At 46.9% G+C, this 24,309-nt stretch overlaps 1 protein-coding gene across 5 annotated transcripts in view; it reads left to right on the forward strand.

The window, feature by feature from the left end:
• Positions 1-24,309, forward strand: part of CYRIA (CYFIP related Rac1 interactor A) — a 103,482-nt gene that overhangs the window by 41,982 nt on the left and 37,191 nt on the right. Inside the window, exons 3-4 of one of the 5 annotated variants that reach the window (XM_072771018.1) lie at positions 1,383-1,535; positions 12,744-12,839. The gene's annotated coding sequence lies outside the window, so the exon portion shown is untranslated. Of the gene's footprint in view, positions 1-1,382; positions 1,536-8,119; positions 8,353-12,743; positions 12,840-24,309 lie in introns of those variants that run through there. The other 4 variants (XM_072771019.1, XM_072771020.1, XM_072771021.1 and 1 more) reach the window with 4 other exon arrangements.

The following is a 24,309-nucleotide window of genomic DNA, read 5'->3' on the forward strand; positions in this document are numbered from 1 at the left end:
CTCCCCCCCCCCCTTCACTTCCTGTTTTTTCTTCCTCTTTCTCCACCCGCCAGCCGGGCTCTCCAGCCATGTCCCTTGTTGTCTGAGAACAGGAACAAAGCCCAGAGCGTAGATAATCATGATTTCCTGATGGGCCCTCTCTCTCTCTCCACTGGGAGCCAGGGCCAGGCTCAGCTTCTCTGGGGCACTGGAACCTCTGCTGGGAGCACAGCAGGAAGCATGGCCTTTGGAGCACGCTGTCTGAAAGAGAATCTCTATCAAGAATAATCCTTCATGTCCTTAAGAGAATTCATAGTTTCCAAAGAACTTTCTCCTGCATTCAAGCAAAAACACTGGAAAAATAAGACAACCGCTAGTGTTTTGGCCAAATAACTAAAGTCTGGTTTAGATGGACAAAACACCAGTGTGGCAGTTAGATGGGAGTTTATTTCTGGTTCTGCACTTTATTCTCTTTATGACTCTGCAGATCATGCTAGTTCTTTGAAACTCGGTTCCCTAAACATTTGGAAAAATGGAGTTAAGGGTACCTCATGGGGAGTTTTTGAGGACAGATCAGGAAAATGTATCTGTAAGACTCAGATGGTATGCCTGGCGGATCTGATTTGCTTAATATATGTGAGATCCCCTTTTGGGTTTTGGTTTTCTGTGCAGAGGAGTGACTGTTCAAATATATAGTACCCAGAAAAATCACATAATAAATGATACCCCTGGGAGGAGGATCCATATCTGTTACTGTGCTTTCCGGAGACAGAGAGAGAGAAAGAGACAGAGACAGAGAGAAAAGACAGAGACAGAGAGACCTACTGGCTGGGCACAAATCACTGAAAAACAAAGCCCACCCACTACTGTGCTCATGGGGCCCCCTATTCTATAATGATAATTTTTCTTATGAGAAATAGAACAGTCCCAACCACATGCCTGAGATAGACTGTTTCGCTAATTTAGCTCCCAGGGGCAAAACTACAAGAACAGCAATCTGGAAAAAAATCTCTCCTCCTTTTTTGAAAAATCGTATTTAAAAAAAAAAACAAAAAAACAAAACAGACTTCCCATTCAGGGTCAGTGACCACTTGTTTGAGAAGTCAGCCTGACCATGAAGCTGCTTTTTTAAAAATTCCAAAGGCCAGAGAGTCAGAGACATATTCCAATGTTATTTCTCCAAGTTGCTGAATCCTTGAGTGAGGCTGTTTGCTGCTGAGGCTCAGTTTCCCCAACTACAAAATGAAAGCATTACACAAGGTTATCAGGTTATTGCATCAATTTCTTAGAGCCCTGGTAATGTGTAATTCTGGTATTCTCTGTGTTTTCCTTAAAAATGTGTTATTTCTAGAAGAGAACAGGAAATGGCCGCTCAAAGTAACATGACTTGCGTTCCCTTTTAGCAGATTATCACTCACATAAGGACAGCGAAAGGACAGGACTCTAGCGGGGGCACAGCCCTGATTTGGGAGCCAGACACACCTCGGCCAGCTTGCTCAGCTGTTTTGTCCCATAAGCCTAGATTGGTGAACCCGAATCACCAGAGAGAGCTCCAGGTAAGAAACAACTGACTTGGGTTATAGCAGACGGCACAGTGATAATCATCCATTTTGGTGGCGAGAATGTGTGATCTGCACGCTTATAGGATACATGAAAGTATTGAGGGTGATCATTTTGCCAGATTTGTCATCTTTGATTAGAAGTCATGCCTCTTAACATCACATACACATAAAAGGAGAGACAAAAACCCCAAAGAAACCAAGGATATAGTTTTGAAGTGGTTAAAGGTCCCTGGGTTTCTACAACTGTATTCTGAGTGGGAGCTGTTGTTACCCTGGGTCTGGTGAGTATTTAGGCAGGAAATAGAGTAGCTTAGAACTACAGGCAGGGACGCCTGGGTGGCTCAGTGGTTGAGCATCTGCCTTCAGCTCAGGGCCTGATCCCAGGGTCCTGGGATCGAATCCCACATCGGGCTCCCCTCAGGGAACCTCCTTCTCCTTCTGCCTATGTCTCTGCCTCTCTCTGTGTCTCTCATGAATAAATAAATAAGATCTTTTTTTTAAAAAAAAAAAAAAAAAAGAAAGGAACTACAGGCAGGGGAAACAGATTAGGGCTGGAGTTCTAGGTTACTGTCCCTTGCAGAATTCATTTGAGATGAAGCGCAATCCGACTTCCTTTCTACCCATCCTGGTCATGCAAACTTAGGCCGAGCACACATCCTTCAGTAGCAAACTCGGGATGGAATTTTGGTCTCCTGCCACAGGTCTGGCTTGTGTCCCACTTGCTATAACATTTTTTGAGGCATTTTCAATTTGTGCACCGCGCTGCTCCAGCTGCAGGTGGCCAGGCCTTACTGTCAACACATGGATTCTTTGTTGTTATTACCTCCCTCCTCTGGCACCTCCTCCCAATCCTTTATGGACACTTTTCTTCTCATCTGCAAAGACTGGGACACACCTACCTGACTCCTTCATTGAACTCAGACCTGACAGGAGCTGACACCCCCACCAGATGACTAAAGATCTACCGAGGGGCTCAGCGCATTGGGTGCTGGCATTCTAGTGCATCCCCTTAAGTTGGCCCAGGGCACCCACTTAGGATCAGGAGTCACAAAGGAGATGCTGGTACCCTGAGATGGTCATGCACTTGTTCATCTTTCTCCAGTTGCTGGGGTTCCCTTCTGCTGTCTTTTGTCCTAAAGCTCTTCTTCTACATCTAGATATCTTGAGTTTCCTTGAAGACTATAAGGAGAAGCATTTCATACAGCTGAGCATAGCACAGAAGGTAAGACCAGGAGAATTCTAAGATGGTTCCAGTCTAAGTACCTAGGATCATTTTATCCTAGACTTGTTCCTCATACCACATTCTCATTCTTTGGGGGAACAGGATTATCTTGTGGTCTGTTCCTTTCTTTTCTCTTGTGGTTTCTTTTCCTAGGGTGGCCACGAGGCCACAGCATAATTCAGAGGAAGGAGAGGAGCTTTTGGCATTAGACTTGATTTCAAATCTCACTTCTACTTATTAGTTCAGTGATTTTGCTGAGATCATTTTAAATTCCTGAGGTTCTGTTTCCCCATCTGTAAGATGGGGATAATATGCCCTTATGTTGTATACTTGTGATCAGGATGAAAGGAGATAATTTAAATGTATTAACATAGTTTCTTCCTCAAAAAAATGTTAGCTCCTTTCCTCCCCAATCTTATTTAGAGCTACTTAAATATAGCTTTGACTCCCCCATCAGGTTCTCTTAGAACCTTGTGCCTTGCGTGTCTGTTGGCTTTGAGGCACTCATTCAGCCAGCCAGCCATTTAGTCAATGGCTGATGTTTATGAAGCATGTACTACGTGGCAGGTGCCATTCTTGATGTTAGGAATACAGCACAGAATAAAACGAAGTTTCTGTCCTCTTGGGGCTTGCGTTCTCATGGGACTGTAGGATCATCAACAAGGAAACATGCGTACACTGTATCAGACAGTGTTAAACACTATGGAAAAAAAAGTAAAGCAGGAAAACATAAATAAATGAAGTCAAGCCAGAGAGAGGGGAAGTGGAGAAAGTAGCCACTGCTGTTTTACACAGGGTCCAAGGGAAGACCTCTCAGATTAGGTGTTACTGGAGTACAACCTAAACAAAGTGAGGGAGTGAGGCCCAAAGGAACAAAGCCCTGAGGTGGGAATGTGCTTAGGCATTAAGCAGCAAAGAGCAGCCAGTAGGATTGGAGCAGAAGGAGCAAGGGGACAGCAGAAGGATGTGAAGGCAGAGAGAAGCCGTCAGATCCTGTAGGGCTTCGTAAACCACTGTAAGGACTTGGGCTTTTATGTCCTGACTGCCCTTCCAGAGATTCTTCTACCTTTCCTCCCTCTTCCCCAGAACATCTAAAAGGCCCCATCCCTAAATCATCACTACGTAGGAAAAGGGATGGATGCTTTTGCCCAATAGAGTATGAGCCACCCATTCAAAAACTTGTGTCGGGCATTAGGTACCAAGTCTCTGGAGATGAATGAGACATGGCCCTGTCCTGAGAGCCCATGGTCAGCGCTAGTTCAAACTGCTTGAGCAAGTTGCATTGATAAATTAGGTTGAAGCGAGGAGTAGTTCTAATTTGGTCATTGTCGAACCAGTTTGCCAGAGTGGTCATTTTCCCTTGGACCCTCTCACAGGTCGCTCCCCCCAGTTCTCTTGGAATGCATTCACATATTCATGTATTACCAAGTCTTGCCTCCAGGATAGAGGGCGGGATCAATTCATTCCACAAATACTTGTGTGCCTATTCTACGTCAGTGTCACTGTAGACACTGGATACAGATGATGACTAGATTCGCTCCCTGCCCTTGAGGGATCTATGGTTTTCCAGGGATACCTGCTAGTGACCTGGCAACACACACTGATCTGTGTTGGAGTGAGAGTGAGTGTGAGGGAGCCCGAGGAGAGGCTCCTGACCCAGACAGAGTGGGCAGGATGGGGCAGCTCCTGGGGCATGTCATGTCCACTCAGTCCTCCAGGTGAGGCGCAGTCAGGCAGGTGAATAGCAGGGAGGGTGGGCAACATCAGAGAAGGGGATAGAATTAGAAGGTCACAGTTTCCTCAGATGTAAAGTAGGTTCATACAGACAAATGGAATGAGATAGTCCTCTGGCGTGGGTAAATATGTGGCCCCTTCTGTCTCCCAGTGCTCTAGTGAGTGTTAAATGTTGACTGTTCTGTGCACGGCCTTGGTACACAAATTGCTGGGAAACGGTTAGAACATGAGCCTTGTTTCTGTTTGGAGAGAGTGGCTGGCAAAAGCCTGAACTATTCTGGTAGGAATGATGGAATTTAGGTCTTGATACTTTTTCTTCTGGTCAGAAAGCAAATGGGTAATATCCATCTCTTAACCCTCTCCTAGTTGAATAGGACAATAAGAATGTTCTCTATGGAAAGTACACGTTCACTAGCCAGACAAGACCCAAGTCCCTACACATGCCAGACTCTGTGCTGGGTCTGGAAACCATCAAGATGGATCAAGTCTGTGCATTCCTCCAAGGAGGGCATGTTTGTGACAATGACAAAAGGGGCCAGCAGTCACAGACACAGATAGTAGTCAGGAGCCTCTTGCATGAACAAAGTGCAGAAACAGAGGGATGCCTAGGGGGCTCAGTCTGTGAAGCATCTAACTCGATTCAGCTCAGGTCATGATCCCAGGGTCGTGGGATTGAGTCCCATTTCAGACCCCATGCTTAGCAGGGAGTCTGCTTTAGATTCTCTCTCTCTCTCTCTCTCTCACACACACACACACACACACATAAATAAATAAATAAATAAATAAATAAATAAATAAATAAATCTCTTTTTTTTTTTTTTTTTTTAATTGCAAAAAGGGAACATGTTCTCTGCCCAGGGAAGTCAGGGAAGGCTTCCAGGAGGAGCCAGATGAGCTGGGCATTGAATAGTGAGTAGGAATTGGGATCCAGGCAAGAGACACCCCTAGAACAGAATAGCACTCTATAAATACTAAATACGGGCCGACATTCAAACAACTGTGGTAGTGGTGGAAAGGAAATAGCCAGAGTGATCATCACGCACAGATAATGCCTCAGCTCTGCTTTTTAGAAACCATTAGTAGCCGCCTCCTCAGCCTCCCACCTTGTTCCCAACAGTGATTAAAAATAATCAGATTGACTAATTTTGAGTTGCTCTCTCCTCTGACCCCATGGAGGTGTCAGTAAGCAGAGTAGGAGGAGAGGGACCACAGGAAGGAGTGGAAAGAGGTGGAGGAGGAATCCAGCCACATCTCCCGGAAACACGAATGTAAAGGCACAGCAAACTTGCACCAGGGCTCTCCGGAAGCAAAATTCACCTTTACAGACAACTAGGGCTGCTGCTTCCCAGTGAAAACTGCAGAAAAGGTTTAGAAGTGTGTCTGTCCCTCTACCTTCCTCTTAGGAAAGAGAAAGTATATACACACACATATATATATTTATTTTATTATACGTAAAATAGATATTCAGATTTATATGTGTGTATGTGCATGTGTGTAAAATATATATGTAAAAATGTCTATATTAATATATATAAATATATATACCGAGACCTGTATCTGTGTGGGCTCTGTGTATGCATCTATAGGTACGTATACACACAGACACACACGTATGTATTATTTGGAACCTATTGTAGCCTAACAGAGCCTGGCACCAACACCCTCTGGCCTCATGGGCCAGCCGCAGGGTGAATGGGTGGGTTGGGAGTGGCCTTGCACACCTCCCTGGGTGCTGCGGTCTGCGTGCTTCCTGGCACTCGGGGTTCACAAGCGCACCAGGATGCCAGTTACAGAAGAGGAAACCGAAACTTTGAGCCACGAAGCAGCTTGTCCAAGGCCCACAGCTGTTATGTTAGGTGGTCAGGAGTCAGGCTGTCTTGTGATTGTCTCCTCTTCTCTCTGCCTGCTGTGCCACCCTTCTGATAACCCAATGAGATGGGGTTAAGAATCATCTTGGACATGGCCCTCGCCTAAAGCTCAGAAATGTGGAGCCGGGCAGAGCAGTAGCATCCCATCAGAGAGGCCTCTCCAGATCCCTCTGGTGCCATCAAACTCTCTACATTTTGCCCTGCAGGTGTCTGTTTACATGCTTCTGGGGACAGAGAGCTCACTACTTGATAAAACAATTGGTTCTAGTTGGGGAAACTGGGGAGCCTTCCCTCCTTACAGAGCCATCTTTGAACCTGACTTTGTCCCCTTTCTGGTAGGTGCCCAGTGTGGGGCTCAAACTCATGACCCTGAGATCAAGGGTAGCATACTCTGCTGACTGAGCAAGCCAGATGCCCCCTCATTCCTGGTAGGTTTAAGTATCTCAACATCAAGCAGCTTAAGGAGTGAGTGCTTTGCTCACTTTGGAATCTCTGGGAGACCCAGACAGCTCCATGACATACCCCGCTCTCCAGTTCTCCTCTTAAAGAATCAGGAGAATCAGCCAGGGCTTCCTCATCTCTTGCTTTTAGGGGATCTATGAGTTCTTCCTGGGGGGCTAGGCTGATTGGAAGACAAAGCAGTTGGGTATCTTCTCTTGTCCCTCTAAGGAGAGACCTCACCATGAGCTTTCTCCTGCCTTCTTCACTCCGCTACCCTGGCTGTACTGGAGGGTAAGCATTTCCTCTGGATGCCATTAACAGACAGAAGGTGAAGTTTGAAAAGGAAGGAGGGAAAAAGCATGGCTGTGGCATCAGGGTTGTGGCACTGAGTCACCATTTGACCTTGGACCTCCCTTCCCTTCTCCATCCACTACGAGGCAGTTGGGCTTGATGGTCTAGGGCTTTCCCTTTACGAACTTGACCCCAGAGAGAGTCATTGAATGCTGTTGAATCCGCATGTGGTCCAGCAGGACCCTGGTGTGGGGTTCCTCATCTGCATCACATCACATCATCACTGCCAAGTGCCCTTGGAAGGTGAGAAACCGGACCCCTTACCTTTGTGTGGCACCCAGGGCCTCCATCAGCCTGGGAGCTCAGAATGGCTGATGCGGTTCTCAGAGTAAAAGGTCTCGGCCTGCACCCCCAACCCCATCCCGATGCTGGGAGCCTTGGTGCAGCTGCCACCCTCACTCTGTCCCTCTGCTCCAGTCTTCCTGCTTCCTGCAGCTCTGTTTGTGCTCCTTCTCTGCGCTGGAAGATAGGAGAATCAGCTTGGGGTGCTTGGCTTAGCCCTAATGGTGAGCCTGCCTTTCTCTGGGACTTGGAAGCTGCCGGCCCAGTGGCCCAGGATGGGGACCTCATCTGACCTGCAAAACAGAGTCAGGCCCAGGCTGCACATGGGCAGAGATGCTCTGGGGAGAGAACTGTTACTGTGGAAAGTAGGCTTGGAACGTGTCTCCTGCAGAGACCTGCCTTCCCAGCTCGTCGCCACCTTGCTCTGCTCCTGACCATGCTGCTGGTCCGGGAGGAAGGGGAGCAGGGAAATCTAACTCATTTTCTTTGGTTTCCAAAACATGGGATACATGAAGCCTAGAAATGTGACGACATTTGCAAAGGCATGTGTCCCTAGTTTTAGGGAACGACACACGGTCATGTGCATCGGAGTGGACTTTAGGTGAGGTCATCACGAAATGCTTGTATGGCATTAAGGTTAGGAGCCCAGACTGGAGCCGCACCGCCTGGGTCAGAATCCTCCTGTACCGCCCGCTAGCTGGTGAGCTCGGACAGTTACCACACCTCTCATCCAACAGTTTCCTTGTCTGTAAAGTGAGAAAGCCCATTGCACCTGCCACTTAAGGCTGCTCTGCTCATTAAGCCAGCTAGTCTATGTAAGTGCTCCAAGTGGTGCCCGGCACGCAGGAAGGACCCAAATCACATTAGTTGTTTTTATTTCGATCTGAAGCCTTAGTCAGATATTTTATTAAAGGTAGGTTTGGGGGATGTGCTGTGGGTTCAAGCATTGAAAAGGTATTTATTAAGCATCTTCTGAGTGCAGAACTATTCCTAGAGAAGGAGTTTCGAAGCTGAAGTCAGCAGCAGTGATAAACACTCCAACCTCGGACAGGTGGCACTGTCTGGCTGTTAGAACAACCAGAGCATCTTAGGGGAGCAGAGACAGCCGGAGAGATGCCTGAACCAGGAGGCTTCTGGGGGGGAACAGGGGGTGGCCAGGAGGGGATGGAGGCAGGAGACTGGAGGCAGATGGTGGGGTGTGAGAAGAAGGGGGAGCTCCACAAAGATGATGGAGGGATGGGGGAGCCCTTCTGACCGGGAGGAGGGGGAAGAGCCAAGGAGAGAGGGATCTCCTGAGAGGGCTGGTGTTGATCCGGGCACCCCAAGGGCAGCAGGGGATCCCTGCACTTAGTCCTGCTCGGGGAGCTCAGGATGAGCTAGTGGAGGCCCCAGGGCCCAGGCAGGACGGGAGTGGGCCCCGCTGCCCCACACTGAGAGAGCACAGGCCCCTCTGTGTGCAGAAGAGCCCTGGCCGGGCCTCCTCTCCTTGAAGGGCCCGACAAAGACTCGCTTGTTCTCCCCTGACATCAGACCTCGCCCTCAGGACTTCTCTGTTCTTCTGGGGCAAGATCTCACACAGTGATAATAGCGTGAAAGGGAAGGGAGGGAGCAAGTGAAGGCTGGCTCAGGCGTCGCCATGCCAACCCGCTCCCCAGCAGAGGCCAGGAAGGCGCCCCGCGTGCGCCTGTGCCCCTCGTGGGTCCTGCAGGGGACAGTGCCCGGGGGCCGAGCGCCTGGTCCCAGCCGAATGGGAGCCGCCGGTCCCGGTTCTGAGAGGGGCCAGCTGCTTGGTCAGCGATGGACAGACTCTTAGAGGGTCAAGTGAATGATCGCTGCATAGAATGGTTTGGTTGTTTTCTGGTTCTTTTTCCTTCTTCCCTTAAGTAAAGCAAGTGTTGCATTTAAACACCTGGGTTGTCGATTTGAACAGAGATTTATAGAGAGAGTTTTGCCTTCGGAAATTTCAGAAAGGCTTACTGTTCAGGTGGCTCAGTGCGTTAAGCGTCCGACTCTTGGTTTCGGCTCAGGTCATGATCTCAGGGTCGGGAGATCAAGCCCTGCATGGGGCTCCGCGCTCGGCAAGGAGTCTGCTTGAGATTGTCTCTCTCCCTCTTCCCTTCTACCTACTTCTGCTCTCTCTCGCTCTCTCTCTCTCAAATAAATAAATAAATAAATCTTTTTAAAATATTTTTTTAAAGGCTCACTCTGTAGAGCAATCTGTGAGAACATCCGGTCTAGCTTCTGTCTGATTTTTTTTTTTTTTCAGTGAGTAAACCAAGGCTGGGACAGTAGGAGGCAGTGTGAACGATGGGAAGAGTCAAGCCTTCCCAGCCATCTAGTTTGGGCTCCAGGACTGGGATCCTGTGCACTTACTGAGGACAAGACCTGGTCCACAGCAGGGCTCAGATAATCCTATCTCTGATTATTTTCTGAACTTTCCCTAGTTTTCCCTGGTGTGCCCAGTGGGATCCATAAATGAAACACTCATAACACAAAATACATGTTAAACAGTGCAGGAGCAACTCCTCATTTCCTTTGCCCTAAAACAAGCGCTTACTTTTGAGCTATGGGATGAAAAGGGGATTTGACACTGGAGCTTCCAGTCCTTAGTCTAGTGGAGAGCTTCTCAGACGTATGGCCAAGGCCACAGGTTAGTCTCCTAGTCTCCTTCTAGTCTCCACGGTCTCTCCACGGTGCTTCCCACACTCCACTAGGCACCTTAGGACCTGAAGTCATTTAGTGGGTTCTGAGCTGGTGCAAACCACAGAGCAGCCTCAGACTTTGTATTTGAATAAAAATTTACCATCTTCAGGTAGGATTAAAGAGCAGCCTAGACTGTGCTTGAACCGTCTCTGAGACTTCGAGCCCCAGAGCAGATGGAGAGCAAAGCTTTTACATTTAGTCATTTGTGGCCACAGACACCAGCCTGGAAACCCCAGCTGCAGGGTAAAGTTTAAATCAGGATAGTGCACGGTTGAGTCATCGAAAGCAGGGCTGGCCTTTAACATAAATTTGGAGATAAACTCGGTGAGTTTGTTTGTTTGGTTTCATTGTGGTCTCGGTGGATCAATCCAAACAGGGAAATCCCACGGTGACTTTGCTGCATTCTCTGTGTACTGTGGATTTCCTGCAAGAGCATCCTCTCTGTGAAAGCAACATTGTGCTTCTTATAGAAATAAGCTGTCTGTAAGCACAGGGGGAGGGGGCACAGTCACCAGTGGAGGATCTCCCACTAGCATAATTTACACTTCCTTGGGGCATCTGGGTGGCTCAGTGGTTGAGCATCTGCCTTTGGCTCAGGTCATGATCCCGGGGATCCTGGGATGGACTCCTGCATCAGGTTCCCTCCAGGAAGCCTGCTTCTCCCTCTGTCTATGTCTGTGTGTGTGTGTGTGTGTGTGTGTGTGTGTGTGTCTCATGCATAAATAAATAAAATATTTTTTTAAAAATTTACACTTCCAGAGTATTTTCCAGTTGTGCCGAAGTAAACTATAGAAACTCATTTTGATAGGCTTGGGATAGAATTTCAGCCTTTCCTCCCCCCAGCCAACCCCCCCCTGTTTTTTCTTTCTCTTCCACTCCAGCTGGAGTCAAGGTGATTCAGCCACAGGCCATGTTTCCCTTGGTGGAAAACGTGACTTAAGAAATTAGCAAAAGCAGCTGGGGAGGATGATTACTTACCCAAATGGTTGAATCTATTAATCCACACCCCCATCCCCCTCCACCACCACCCCGCATGCCACCCCCTGCCAATGGCCATGGCTCCATTGCTGGCAGACTGGTTAAGAGCAGTCCTTTTGAAATGACCTTGAACAGGAATTAAGTGAATTCTGGTGTTAAGTAAGCACTGGGTACTACGACTGTGGGTGTGAACACTTCTTACTACTAAGGGGGGAAGCAGGGGGTGGCCAGGAGGAATAACATTTAGAAAATATCCAGGACTTTGAAATCCATCCCCCTGCTTTGTCCTTTTTACAAACTTCTGCTTTTGCCCTGCTTTTGCACTGCTTTTACCCTGACCCGGTCTGGCAATTTTAATGTGGGATGATAATGCCCCTTAGTGGAGAGCATGCTTAACTGCAAGCTCTTGGGTTTGCCCAAAGAAAACCTCTGTTTTAGCAGGAACACATCATTTTCCCAGTTCTGAAAACTAAACAGGGTACCTGCTTTTGAAGGTCATCGTGAGAATCAAATGAGATAATGTGCAGTCAGCGCTTAAAATAGCATGGAGCGCAGGACTGCCAGTGGCTGTGACAGTGACGATGTGGGGAAGCAGGGGATGAATGAGGTCATCTCTGGAGTCCCCAGGATTTTAGATTCAGGGCCCTCTGTGTCAGCAGTGACATGTCGTAGGAAAGGTGACTGAAGTACATCCTCAGCTGAGACAGGACTCTCTCCCAGCTGGCCCACCTGCCCGGAGGCGGGAGGCAGCAAGACCCACTTCAGAAAGTGCACCCACGGTTCAGCCTTACATATTCCCACTGTGCAGGAGTTTTGATTCAAAGAGGCATCCACAGGGGCGCCTGGGTGGCTCAGTCGAATGAGCATCCCACTTGATTTCTGCTCAAGTCACATCTCAGGGTCCTGAGATGCAGCCCCATGTCTGGCTCTGCACTGAGCGGGGAGTCTGCTTAAGATTCTCTCTCCCTCTCCCTCGGTCCCTCCCCCAGTTCTCTCTTTCTCTCTCTTCTCCCCCCCCCAACAAAAAAATAAACAAAATGTTTTAAAAGCAAACAAACAAAGAGGTATCCCCAAATGGGAATCCACAGTCCTGAGACATGTTATTTTGTCCTGCCTATCCCTGACCTTGGGCCTCTCCCAGCGCGGCCTCCGAAGCTGATTGGCGGGGCCAAAGGTGGAGACAGTCACAGGCTTCTCTTTGTGAGAACTAGTCGCTGGCCATCTCCACCACGTGGGTGAGGCAGGCTGCTCCCAAAGCCTCTGCCTGTCTTTAGTTCACTTGCACATTACTGAGGCTGGAACTTGCCTTTTAGATGACTCAAGTTTTCTTTCTTTCAATTTTCAAGCATAGCGTGAGATCCCTGTCTGTTACTTCCTATGCCAGAAACTAGTTATATCTTAATTAAACTAGGTGAAAGGAGGAAAAACATTTCCTCCTCTCTCCTTCCATCCTACCATCCCTCCTTCATCCCTCCCTCACTCTTTCACCCTCTCCTGCCTGCCCGTCCTCCTTCCTTTCCTCTTTCTCTTTCTAAGTAAATGGCTGGGACTCAGATCTTGGATACACCTTTTGGCATTCATGCTCTCACTTCTGCACTCACTATTTTTTTTTTCATTTATTAGCAAACACGTATTCCCTGAGTGACCTGCTGTGGATTCAAGCATAAGTCCTAGCTCCTGTCCTGGAGGTAATCACCTTCTAGGAAAAGAGGCAGACAGGTAAGTGGGAGTGACTGGAATGTGGAAGGCTGGTGTGTGAGAACTCCCTGGGCTCTGGTGAGAGGCAGAGGGCAGAGGACACCACCTCCCACCCTGAGAATGGGACAGACATCAGTTCAGGCCCCAGACCAGCGGAGGATGGAAGTCTACTTGGCAGAGAACTATACTGAGAGCAGGTGTAAACGCACATAGGAAAACCAGTCCCACCGCTTCATCATAACCAGAAGACTGGGATCTTCCAAGGGATCTCAAAGCTGAGCCTGTGACACCTGCTACTCCCAGGACCCCTCATCTCCACCCCCACCAAGGGGGTGTGATCTCAGCGGTGAGGGACCTGGGGTTGGTTTCCCTCCAGCTCCCGAGTCTCACCAGTAGCCGGACGTCCACTGACAGTTTCTCCCTCCTGACTCCACACACAGCCTCCTTTTACATGAAGCCTTCCAGTTTATTCCAGCCCAGATGAGTCACCTCTTCTCTTGCACCCCTTTTCCAGAACACTTTCCTTTCACCCAAATCACAGTCTTCCCTGGAAGGTTCCGTCCTTTACTGTGGGCTTTGACCATGGTTTCTTGCCCTCACTGGATTGTGCTCTCAGACCACTGCAGGGACTGAGTCTTATTGAGCAGTTGCCTCCAAAATGAGCAAATGTTTGTATGTTTATTCCTTAACCATGCATCAACTTTCAATACTCTATTAAGGACTGTGCTAGGTATTGAAGATATTAGGGTCATTGGAAGGAAGAGGTCACTTAAATTTGGGAGCAAGTGGCACGGGTGAGGAGAGGTATTGGAATTCATTGGTGGTGGGAGATCAGCTAAATTATATTGAATATAAATTGGCAGATAACCTGGCAAAGCCAGTGGAGTTTTGGCAACTATACAAAATCTTTGGTTATGTGGTACTTTCTAGAAATTTTGAAAAAAAACAAAACTTATTATTAATTCCAAGGAAATGCTGCCATTTCCTGGGCAATGTAACTCGACATGGGATCTGTATTAACATCATGGCTTTGTCATCTCATGGATTTTTTTTTTATTTGAAATTTGAAAGCCAAAGGACAGAGCTCTGGTATTTGCAAATTATCCCCAGTCTAGTGCCTTCATGTTGCAGTTGTGCTATTATTATAATTGTAAGGAGACCTGATTTGGGCTTCTAGGGTTGGGACATGGCAGGCCCTCAATTGCTTCTCAAATTCCAAAGGAAAAGGGGCCGAATTAGAGAATGTCATATTAGACCTTTGAATACACAGGAGAGATTAAACCAGACTGTCCAAGCATCGCTTCCTAGAGCTACTTTGGGGCCACTTTGTTGAATGGATGAGATTCATTTGTAAGTTTGTATGCCTATGCGTTTCATGACATTTGCTGCGTCAAACACACACAAGGGCTTGAGAACAGTTTCTCTGACATAGTATAAGCATTCCACCAGATTCCAGAATTACTCCCTTTTCACAGACTAACTCTGTAGCACCCCCTGATTGCAGCAGTGGACAATTTTGATACAGCACGGGACATTTGAAAGTGCCGGGGCTCTAGCCTCACTGTCCTTGCCTTATAACTTGAAATCCAAATGGCTTTAAGAAGCAAGAGCAGGACGGCTCACAGAAGTGCTGTTAGTATGTAATGCTGTTGCATAAATGGAAGGTGCATCCCTATTCTAATTAACTTAGCTCATGATTTGGCACTAGGTTGCCTGGGTATATATTTGGAAATTGTCACCCATTTTCACTGTATAAAACCCTAGGATGTTGGGACAAGGGGGAGTTCCCAGATCATTGAGCCAGTCCTGGTGGGCAACAGATGATAAGGATGAGGCTCAGAGCAAGGAAATGACCTTCCCCAAGGTCCTGTAGCAAATAAGTGACTAAAATGAGATTAGGACGCAGAGCCCATGACTCTCTGCACACTCGGTGGCATTACAGAGGCATTATAGTCCATGGTATGTCCTGTGTCCTTCGAGCCTTGAGTTACACAATAACCATCTGACCCACCCAAGGCACCAAGCTGTATTTCTGTCCAGGAATGTCCCTCCCTGCTTCTGCTCTATGGTTGCAAAGTTCCTCTATAATCAGTCCTCAGCTGCTTCTTCCGACCTTCTCTCCCCCGACCTTGCTCCCCCCTGCCCCCCCCATACACAATGCATTTTCTATCTTACAATTTCATACTGTTCCTCATTAGGACCATGCTCATTGGTTATGCATTTCCCCATCCCTTGTAGTAACCCTTCTCCCTCATTCTTATGCAAATGACCGTGTCTGACCAAAATATTAGATGACCTGAGAGCCTCTCCTCCCATGGGATATGGAGGAAAAAATTTGTTGACAGAGAAGCTCCATGGGGTCATGGGAACTTTGTTCATGAACGAATGACTACATTCATCCAAAATTATATGTAAGTGTAGTGTTCCTATTATGTGTCGGGCCCTATCCTAGGAGTTGAAGGTACATATGTCAATGGTAATAGAGATTTAAATGAAAAAGACAGTGGGGGTCACGTAAGGTGAGGTGGGGTGAAATCCTATTTTGGACTAGGTGGTTAGGTTAGGCTCCACTGACAAGTGGACAGAGGCCTAAAGAAAACCATACAGATATACTGGGGGAGAGCATTCTAGGCAGAAGGATTAGCAAGTGCAAAGGTCCTATGGCACAAAGATATGTGATAAGTTCAAGAAAAATGGTGGGGAGGCAGAGGTGGCTGAAGCAGAGTGAAGGACAGGAAGTTGCAGGAGATGACTCACTGTGGGGTACCATCACATAGGGCCTTGTTGACTGTGATAAGGACCTTTTTTTTTTTTTTTTTGCACCTTACTCTAAGTAAAAAAAGATACCACTGAAAGGACTTAAGCAGAAGAATGCATGATGCAACTTTTAAGGTATCATTATAGCTGCCAGATAGGCAATTAACCAAGAGGTTGGGAACTGACAAGACCAGAGTTGGGGAATCTATTTAAGGGACGAGTATGATATTCTGGTCAAGAGGTGATGGCTTGTGGTTTGGTCTAGGGGCATTGGTGATGAAGGGTGTGAGAAGCAATGAGATTCAAGATATATCTTTAAAATGTTGCTGATGGTATTTGTTAGGTTGGTTATGGGCTATTTTAAAAGAAAGAGAGAAGTCTAAGAGAACACCACCTTTTTTAGACTGAACATCTGGAAATATAGAATTGCCATTGGCTGAGTTGGGGAAGACTGGAGCAGGGAAATTTTTGAGGAGAGATACCAAAACTTTAGTTTTGGGCATGTTGAGTTTCACTTGTTTATTGGAGTCAAGTGGTCAATTGGATATACAAGTCAGGAATTCAAGCGAGATGAACGCAACAGGTATGAATTGGGAAGTCATCGGCATCCATGTCTAAGATGGTATTTAAAGCCCTCAAAAATATTAATAGTTGTGTAGGAAAGAGGAGCTCTTCGTCATGGCCAGGAGGACAGAACTAGGACCAGTGGTTGGAACAAGAAAAATAACAAGAGTAGCAGTGAGTTATGACAACTCACTTACGCATCTGGCTGCTTACCCGTGCTGTCTCATTATTTCTAAAAATCACCCTTGAAGAGGTTAAAATAATCTCTGTTTTACTTATATTGAAACTCCACCTCGGGGGGGGGGGGTGCGGTGAAGTAAATGTTGTTAAATACATTGATTAAGACCATTAATTACCCAGCGCATAAGCTGGCTGAGCTGGGATGCATCCCCAGTCCTTGTTGCCGTTGCTAACCCTGAGCATCAGTCAGGAAGCAGATCACAGCTCAGCTTAAGGAGTTCAAGGGCATGGCCTTTCTCTCATTTTTGAGAAACACCTTTCAGCTGAGAATTTCTGCCAGCAAAAGCCCCCTCACCTTCAAATTAAGCATGGCCTGAACATCGGACACTTCAGGGGCCACGGAAATAAAGCCTGAGGGGACACACAGTGCTGCCCATGCCAACACGGCACATGGTGTAAAGCAAGGGGGGACAATTTGAAAAGAGAGTCACGCTTCCGCTCTAAGCACCAGCTACAGTTTTAAGCAAAGACATTGCCAGGAGGTGCTTGTTGATGTCCTTTCCTAGTTCCAGAGGTCAGAGGACAGCGCCCACCCTCCCAGAAGCAGGTGTTCATTCCACACTGGCCATCTGCAGGCACTCTGCCCTGCTGTCGTCTCGGCTAGGCCCTGCCGCAGGCACAGGAGCGCTAGGAGAGGAAGATCGGAGGGGCAACGTGACTTGTCCAAGGTCTGCAGCTGATACATGGTACTGTTGAGATCTGAACTACTTTGCAGACTCCCAAGCTCCTGCCTATTGCACTGCACTGCTTAGGAAGGGACGGGAGAGAAGAATCTGGACTGCTGAGAGCACCTTGCACCGGATCAGCCCCGTGTCCCCAGCATGTGGTTCCGGGGACCGCCAGCAGAGGGGACCACGCACCCGGTTTCTCCAGCCCGAAGCCATGTTGAATGAGCAAATGTCTGCAGCAGACTCTGAGATCTAAATGTCTCCTTGGCAGGAAATCCTCGAGGAGCACTGCGGGGTTGTGCAAACAGCCTTACAATGTCCGCTTGTGTGTGTGCACTCGGCTTCGCCTGCGTCGCCCACAATGCTCTGTTTTTTTTTGGATAATGGGGCTCTGTGGACCCATACGCCTTGTCATGCAAAGGGAGGGACCTGTATTTGTCATAAATGGGCTCTTGTATGATGAATGGCCATGCGAATGAGCGCAGCAGCCGTTCAGCACCCAGCTTCACGTCTTCACCGAGGCGGTGGTCTGAGTCGGCTTTCTCCCCTTGCTCCAAAGCAGCAGTGCAGTGTTTCTTGCTAAAAGGGAAATGACTTGTTTGCATGGTGGCTGCAATTTTTGCTACACGAGACAAGAGGGGCAGAAAACGAGTTTTGTGGTCAGGAGCTGACTGCATGCCCTGTACCACTCTAGCTACTTAACCTTCATTATCTTTATTTACTCAATAGCATCATTGCAAAGGAAGTGTTATGATTTGCATTTTACACGTGAAGAGAACTCAGATTCAGATGAGGAGAGCGACTTGTCCAAGGTGTCCAGAGCCCATGCTATTCCCACTGAAGGACTCCCTTTCCTTTGCAGTGCGGTCCATGGTTCACACACTTGAAGATGCCTTCCTCGTCCTGTCTGATGCCCATACACTGAAATCGGTGGTTTTAAAACAGATGAGGAATTTCCATTCTGGGCTTTGGTGTGTCTACAGTACCGCCTGGAATTACATACAAAAAGAATATGTGGGTCTGTGGGTGTGTGCATTTTTCTGAGAAGGCTGATTTTTGACAGATTCTCAAAGTCATCTGTGATCATAAAACTACAGAGTCAAGCACCCAAAAACATGTCTATTTTGGGAAATGCTCATTTTCCCTGACCTCTTCCTCTTCCCAATGACTATTTTCTCTGTGGAGTTTACTCAGAGCTGACATCTCACTGTTGTTGCTATGCCGTGACTACTCATCTCACACTTCTGATCCGTTTCAGCAGACATAAGTGAAGAGGGCTGTGTGCTGGACCTGTGTTTGGTGCTCAGTGGGGAGGAGTAGGGAGGATGAACTGAAATGGGTAACATTCTGAAAATTAAGAAGACATAGGCCTTGAAAGAACTCACAGCAAGGAGGGTGGTTCATTCAGCCTGGGAGTCAGGTAGGAGGTTTCGGGGAGAAAATGCTATTTGATTTGGGTCTTGAAACATAGACAGATCATCGGCAGGCAGAGGAGAGGGGAAGGGCATTCCAGGCAAAGGGAATAACATAAGCAAAAGGGGAAAAAAAAAAAGCAAGAAGGAGGCCAGAGCTGTTGGCACTGTCCATATTCTTGTGTGACCAAAGTACATAGTGTTCAAAACAGCTGAAACTTGAAAGGGAGATTTGGGTCAGATTTTATGGCCCTGAATAGCATCTAAAAAAAAAAAAAATTGTACTCATCTTATTTTGACAGCCAGCTTGGAAGATATTTATGCTAAAACATGCCTTCCTTCTACCCAACTAACCTCACGTCCCACTCAGCCATGGGGTCTGCCTAGGGAAGCAGCTTCTTGCACAAGAGCCACGTCTCCCATTGCTCAGCAAACCCACCCCACCCACCTCTCCCGTTCCAGCCTATGTTGATGGTCTTCATCATTTGCTTGGGGTTGAAGCCAGGGATTTTATTTGAAATGTCAGTTTGGTTTGCCATGAACAATGCTTTGAAATCAAGCTGATCACTGCCTTCAGAAGCTGAAAACAAAAGCAGAACCACCTCTGCCTCTGAGATTTCAAGGGAGGTTTTCAGGCCCTTAGATGTCCTTAATGCTTGAGGTGTAATGGAGCATGCCTACCTCCCTTGGCTTCAGATTCTTCTGGTTTTTAGTATATGTGAAAGGGCTTTTGTTGGTCTTTTTGGAACTTTTATAATTTTTGACATCCCACGCCCCCCAAAATAAATTTGACCTGCGAAGTAGTAATACTTCTAATGCTTTGACATGTCAATTCCAAGTCTCCTTTGGTATACAGGTAGGCCCCAGTTTAAGAAATCTCAGCATCTGAAAATCTAGACTTACAAATCAAGTCAACCCACGGCACTGGGATGGGTGGGATATTCCAGGGGGCTTTCACTTCCCAGAAGAATTCCTTTCAATAGCACCTCCCTGTGCGTCAACCTGCTAGGTCGTATTTCACCACCTGACAGTGAACTATGGAGGCCAAGAAACTTCAAGGACAAATGTGTGACACAGCTGCCTATGGAATGAAAACCAGACAGAGACAAGGAGAAATCTGGGTGTTTTTTTTTTTTTAATGTTATGTTGTAAGATAGCAGAAATGGAAGAGATTTAATCCACCAACATTCGTCTTGCACGTGGCATTTCCTGTAACGTGCTCGGAGACTGGTACGTGATCTGATGTGCTTAGAGTATCCGGTGATGCATTAGTGGGGATGAGGGAGGTGGAGATAGTGACTGGAGGTGGTAAGGAGATACTGTGGCAAAGGGAAGGCATGGAGAGGGGTGGATCTCCAGTTGATGTGAAAGTTAAGTGGATAGGCTTTGGTCAGAGAATGGATCTGTGGTGTGTAGTAGGTGCAGAAATCTCAGATGACACTGGTTTCTGGCTCATTCAATTAGTTGAAGGATGGTGCCTTTCACTGAACAAGGGTTGGGAGGGGATCTTTGCAGAGGATCTTAAAACCCTCCCCCAAATCACTGTGCTTTCAGGAAATTCGCTTAGATTTGCACTCCTGGAGCTGAGGAGGGTCCAGGTGGGGTTGAGAAGTCTTCAGCATATATATGGGTAAAAAAACTGGGAGTCTGGACCGTCTCATCTGGGAGGGCAGGAAAGGCATGAAGAGAGACAACTGGAGACTAACGTTTAAAGGTTAGATGGAAGAAGTGGAAATTTGAGGAGGAAGAGGAGAGGAGGAAGGAGCAGAGGTCTTCCAGCATCTCGGAGAGGAAGGGTTTGATCCAGAGCGCATGTACCAGGACTCCTGGGCAGCTCCTCCCTCAGAGGGAGGGACCCCCTGGCACTTGTTGAGCTACTTCCCTGAGAAGGGATTCTGGATAAGGGGGATTTATCATCCCAGAGAATAGACAGTGCTTAACTACATCACTGATGGTCAGAACAAGCCAAATTTTTAAGTGACTTCTCGCTGTTTCCTTTTGGTTTCTAGACTGAACTGAGGCCATCCCAGAGAAGTCCAATAAATACCCAACACAAGTGGCATTTCCAAGACTAGCACTTAGGTCCCCAGGCTGCTGGCTCTGCAAAGGGTCACTTTCCCTTTGAAATTAGGCAAAACTGGCCTGGGTGGGCTGAGACTGTCAGCCCTCTTTCTGGATAGCCCGTTTTCTCATAACCATTTTCTTGATTTCACAAGTGAAAGGGAACAAATTCACTAATGACTTCCCAGCGGTGGGCTGGTCCAGAGCAAAGCCCCAGTTTGATCATTTCCACCTTCACTAACATTTGAAATTGGGGGGCATGTTGACATTCATTCCCTGAAAAAGAATCTGATTTTTGCCCTCGTTTCTTGGAGGCTTTTTGCTGCTCTAATATTGATGTTTATGGGGTAAATTAGCTATGATGAGGTAATAGTCTATTTTAGAAAACTGAACTTAGATATTGAGAGGGCTATTTTAAACCTGCACTTAATCGTTCAGTTCCATAATGGTCTCTTGGTATTTTTTTTTTTTTGAGAATTCCCACGGATTGCCTTACAACTGGACTCAAACAGTTTGTATTCCACGGGGAATGCCAAACCCTTTTGAGGGACACCATGGTATTAATGATCGATGAGAATATTCAAGGCATTTTCCCATTTGAGTGCCATTACTTGTAGTGTTAAAACGTTTTGAAAACACATTTTAGCCATTAACTCATTTTTATTGTCAGATGAAAGTGCTTTAATAGACTCGCTCTACTTCAGTTTTCCTCCTTCATCTCAGAATGAAATCATCTGTTGGATTCTTGGCAACCCATCCGGCAACACAACAGAGAGCCTTACGACTTCATTACAGGAGTGGCAGATGGGGAAGGGCATTCCAGCCCAGCCCAGCTATCTAAAATCGCTAACCTGGCTTAGCAAATTCCAGCTCCTGGAATTTATAAACTGAGCTACTTTATTCCATCGGCGCATTTTTCTCCCCAGCAAAGCAGGTGCTTATTTTGCTTAGGCAATGTACCTTTATTTTAGTTGAGAAGTGTTTTTTTTTTTTTTTAATGCCCCGCATTTTGTATCTGATATAGGCTGAGGGTTAACTGGTTTTGCTTATAATTCAAAGCAGTCATGTCATGTAAATGTTGTACCAGGGGGTTCTGTGGTTACCAGAGAAAGTGTCTATGAGCTGTATGAATAGCAGACTCTGGGGGCTGAGCTTTCCTCCTGGGACAGCTCCCTGGATGCTGTTGATGGTTCATGGGAGGTGAGCCATAGGGGTTGCTTGCTTTCCAGGACAATGTGGGGAGTCTGCAAGCCTCTGGTGTCACTGGCAACAGCTGCCATCCTGGTCCTTGTGATGATTTCTCCAGCTCTGAACCTTGTTGATCAGATTGAAAGGTAGCTTGTCTTAATAGCCCTCCTAAATTCACAGACAGGCCCCAGAAACATTCTTAAAGCTGGAGCTGGCCTGCTTTTCTCTATTCTGCTGGGGGAAATCTCGGGATGCTGTTGTTGTAGTTAGGAGGTCAGACTTGGGATAAAACTACGTAACACTGGCCTGAGAGCAGAGATCAGGTTCCCATTGGAGCTCTGCTCCCAAGGCCAGGCAAGTAACTGACCAGGTTAGCAGTTCCTAGCTTTTTGAAATTTCAAAAACCAGTAAAATTTCAAAATAAACTTTGGGGATCTGGGATGCAACTATCACCTTCACTTTGTAAAATAAATAAAAACACCACAGCATAAAAATGTTTGAACAGCTTTAGCTTTTTGCAAGGCTCATGACATAGCTTTTGTTTTTCTTATTTTGCCTTAGACCAGTTGATGCTGTGGAACCACTGGGCAGAGCAATCTTAAGGATTACTTGTTTTTTTTTTTTAGTGTTAACTATGTGCAAGCTCTTGTGCTGAATGATGGGGATAGAGTAAGGTGTAAAAACAGCCCTGCCCAAGAAGACTTCACCTTGAGAGACGTAAGGGAGAAAGCGTGTAATCATGGTCCAGGCTGATAGGCATTGTGACAAAGTCAACACAGCATGTTAGGTGAGCAGAGGGAGGCAGAGCTCACTCGAGGGAGTGGATTTGTTTTACCTGAGGTCGTGCCAAAGAGTAGGGAAGAGTCAGGGGGCTCCTTCTGAAGGTCCTGGTTTCCAAACTCATACTTCAAAGGAAAATTCCAGAGAGACACTTTCCAAGAACCAGAGTGCTTAGAGGGCAGGTGGAATTGGATTCCAGACCCTACTCTGCCACTTGTGGGCTTGAGCAAGTCTCTAAATCTCTAAGATTATTTCTTCATCTCTAAAATTGAGATAACAACTGTTCCTACCTCATATGGTGGTTGTAAAAATTTAAATACGGTAATACATGAGAAGCTCTCATCACCATGGCCTGTAAAGCATTAAAAAATGCTCGTTGTCATTGTAATTGTAGACAGAAAGAAAAACATGTGCAAGGGCCCTGAGGCAATAAAGAACAGGCCCTTTGAGAGAAGGGCAGGGTGTGGGTGGAGTGCAGGGTCCCTGGACAGGGAGGAAGAGAGGGGCCAGAGGAGATGAGCAGAGGCCAAGGGGCCAGGTTTTTCTGTGCCCAGTGCATGTATCTGGAATCTGGCTGCATTATATCCTGCAAGCACTGGGGAGCAGTGGAGGCATATTAAGCCGGGAAGTAACATAATCGGATTCATGCTTAGGGAGAGGGCACTGCCAGTCATATGGAGATGAATGGCAGGGTAACAAGCCTAGAATCAGGAAGACCGGCATGGGGGCTATTTGCTGGATGCAGGTGAGCTGGGCTGAGGATTGGAATTAGGATAAGCAAAGTAGGGGCAGAAAGAAGTGAGCACAATTGTATGAACCATCCTTGGAGGTATCCTTGTTAGGTGGCCCATGAGCCCACCCTGGCGAGACCTTATGAACTTGGTGCAGAAACCCTCCACTGGCATTGCAAGGCACTGCACTCTGCTTTCTGTGTCTTAAAGAATGGATTGGATGTCTCATTTACTTTTTGTGGTGGTGGACAGAGCATGAGACTGAGAGGCCAGACATCTCCATTCTGGTCACTTCTTCGACCCTAATGTATTTTAGGTCCTTGAGCCAGTGCTTTTAAGTAAAATAGGAGCTTTAGAAAGATGATCCCAGTTCTAATGTAGAATGTATTGTGTTGACCTTTGGGACTCTGGATCAGGAAGTCGAGAGTCCATCTGGAAGACTTTGGGAAGGACAAAGTCTTCCTATACCTGACCTGTGAGTTCTGGTCTGTAAAATGGGTCCAATGACACCTTTTCTACATTTGACACATGCTCGTGTTGAATGAAGATGAATTTTTATTATATAAATATATGTCGTTGTTGTTTTCATGATTGGTCTGTGGCTTATGTGCTATCTTGCAGAAAATATGCAATATTTTGCATATTTTGCAATATATCTTGCAGAAAATGTTAGGGTTGACCAGGACTTCTTATTCCCCAAAATACTGAGTTATAGATAAAAAATCAAAGTCTTTGATTTCTTAAAATCTTTGTACCAGGGGCAGGGGTGCTAAGTATTGTACATGCTGGAAGGTATCAGCTCATTCCAAGTGCTAACAAAACCCATCCCTTCTGATAGAGGCACTGGGTATTTGTCATCTTAGACCTTAAGGAATAATATTAGAAGATAAACCCCTGCAGGGTGGGGTGCCTGGGTGGCTCAATCGGTAAAGCTGTGCCTTCAGCTCAGGTCATGATCCCAGGGGCAGGGTATTGAGCCCTGGCATCTGGGTCCCTGGTCAGCGGGGAGCCTGCTTCTCCCTCTGCTCCTCACTGTGCTCATGCTCTCTTGCTATCTTTCTCTCTGTCTCTCTCTTTCAAATAAATCAAT

The sequence above is a fragment of the Canis lupus genome, chromosome 12, assembly GCF_048164855.1.
Source record: "Canis lupus baileyi chromosome 12, mCanLup2.hap1, whole genome shotgun sequence".
NCBI lineage: Eukaryota > Metazoa > Chordata > Mammalia > Carnivora > Canidae > Canis > Canis lupus.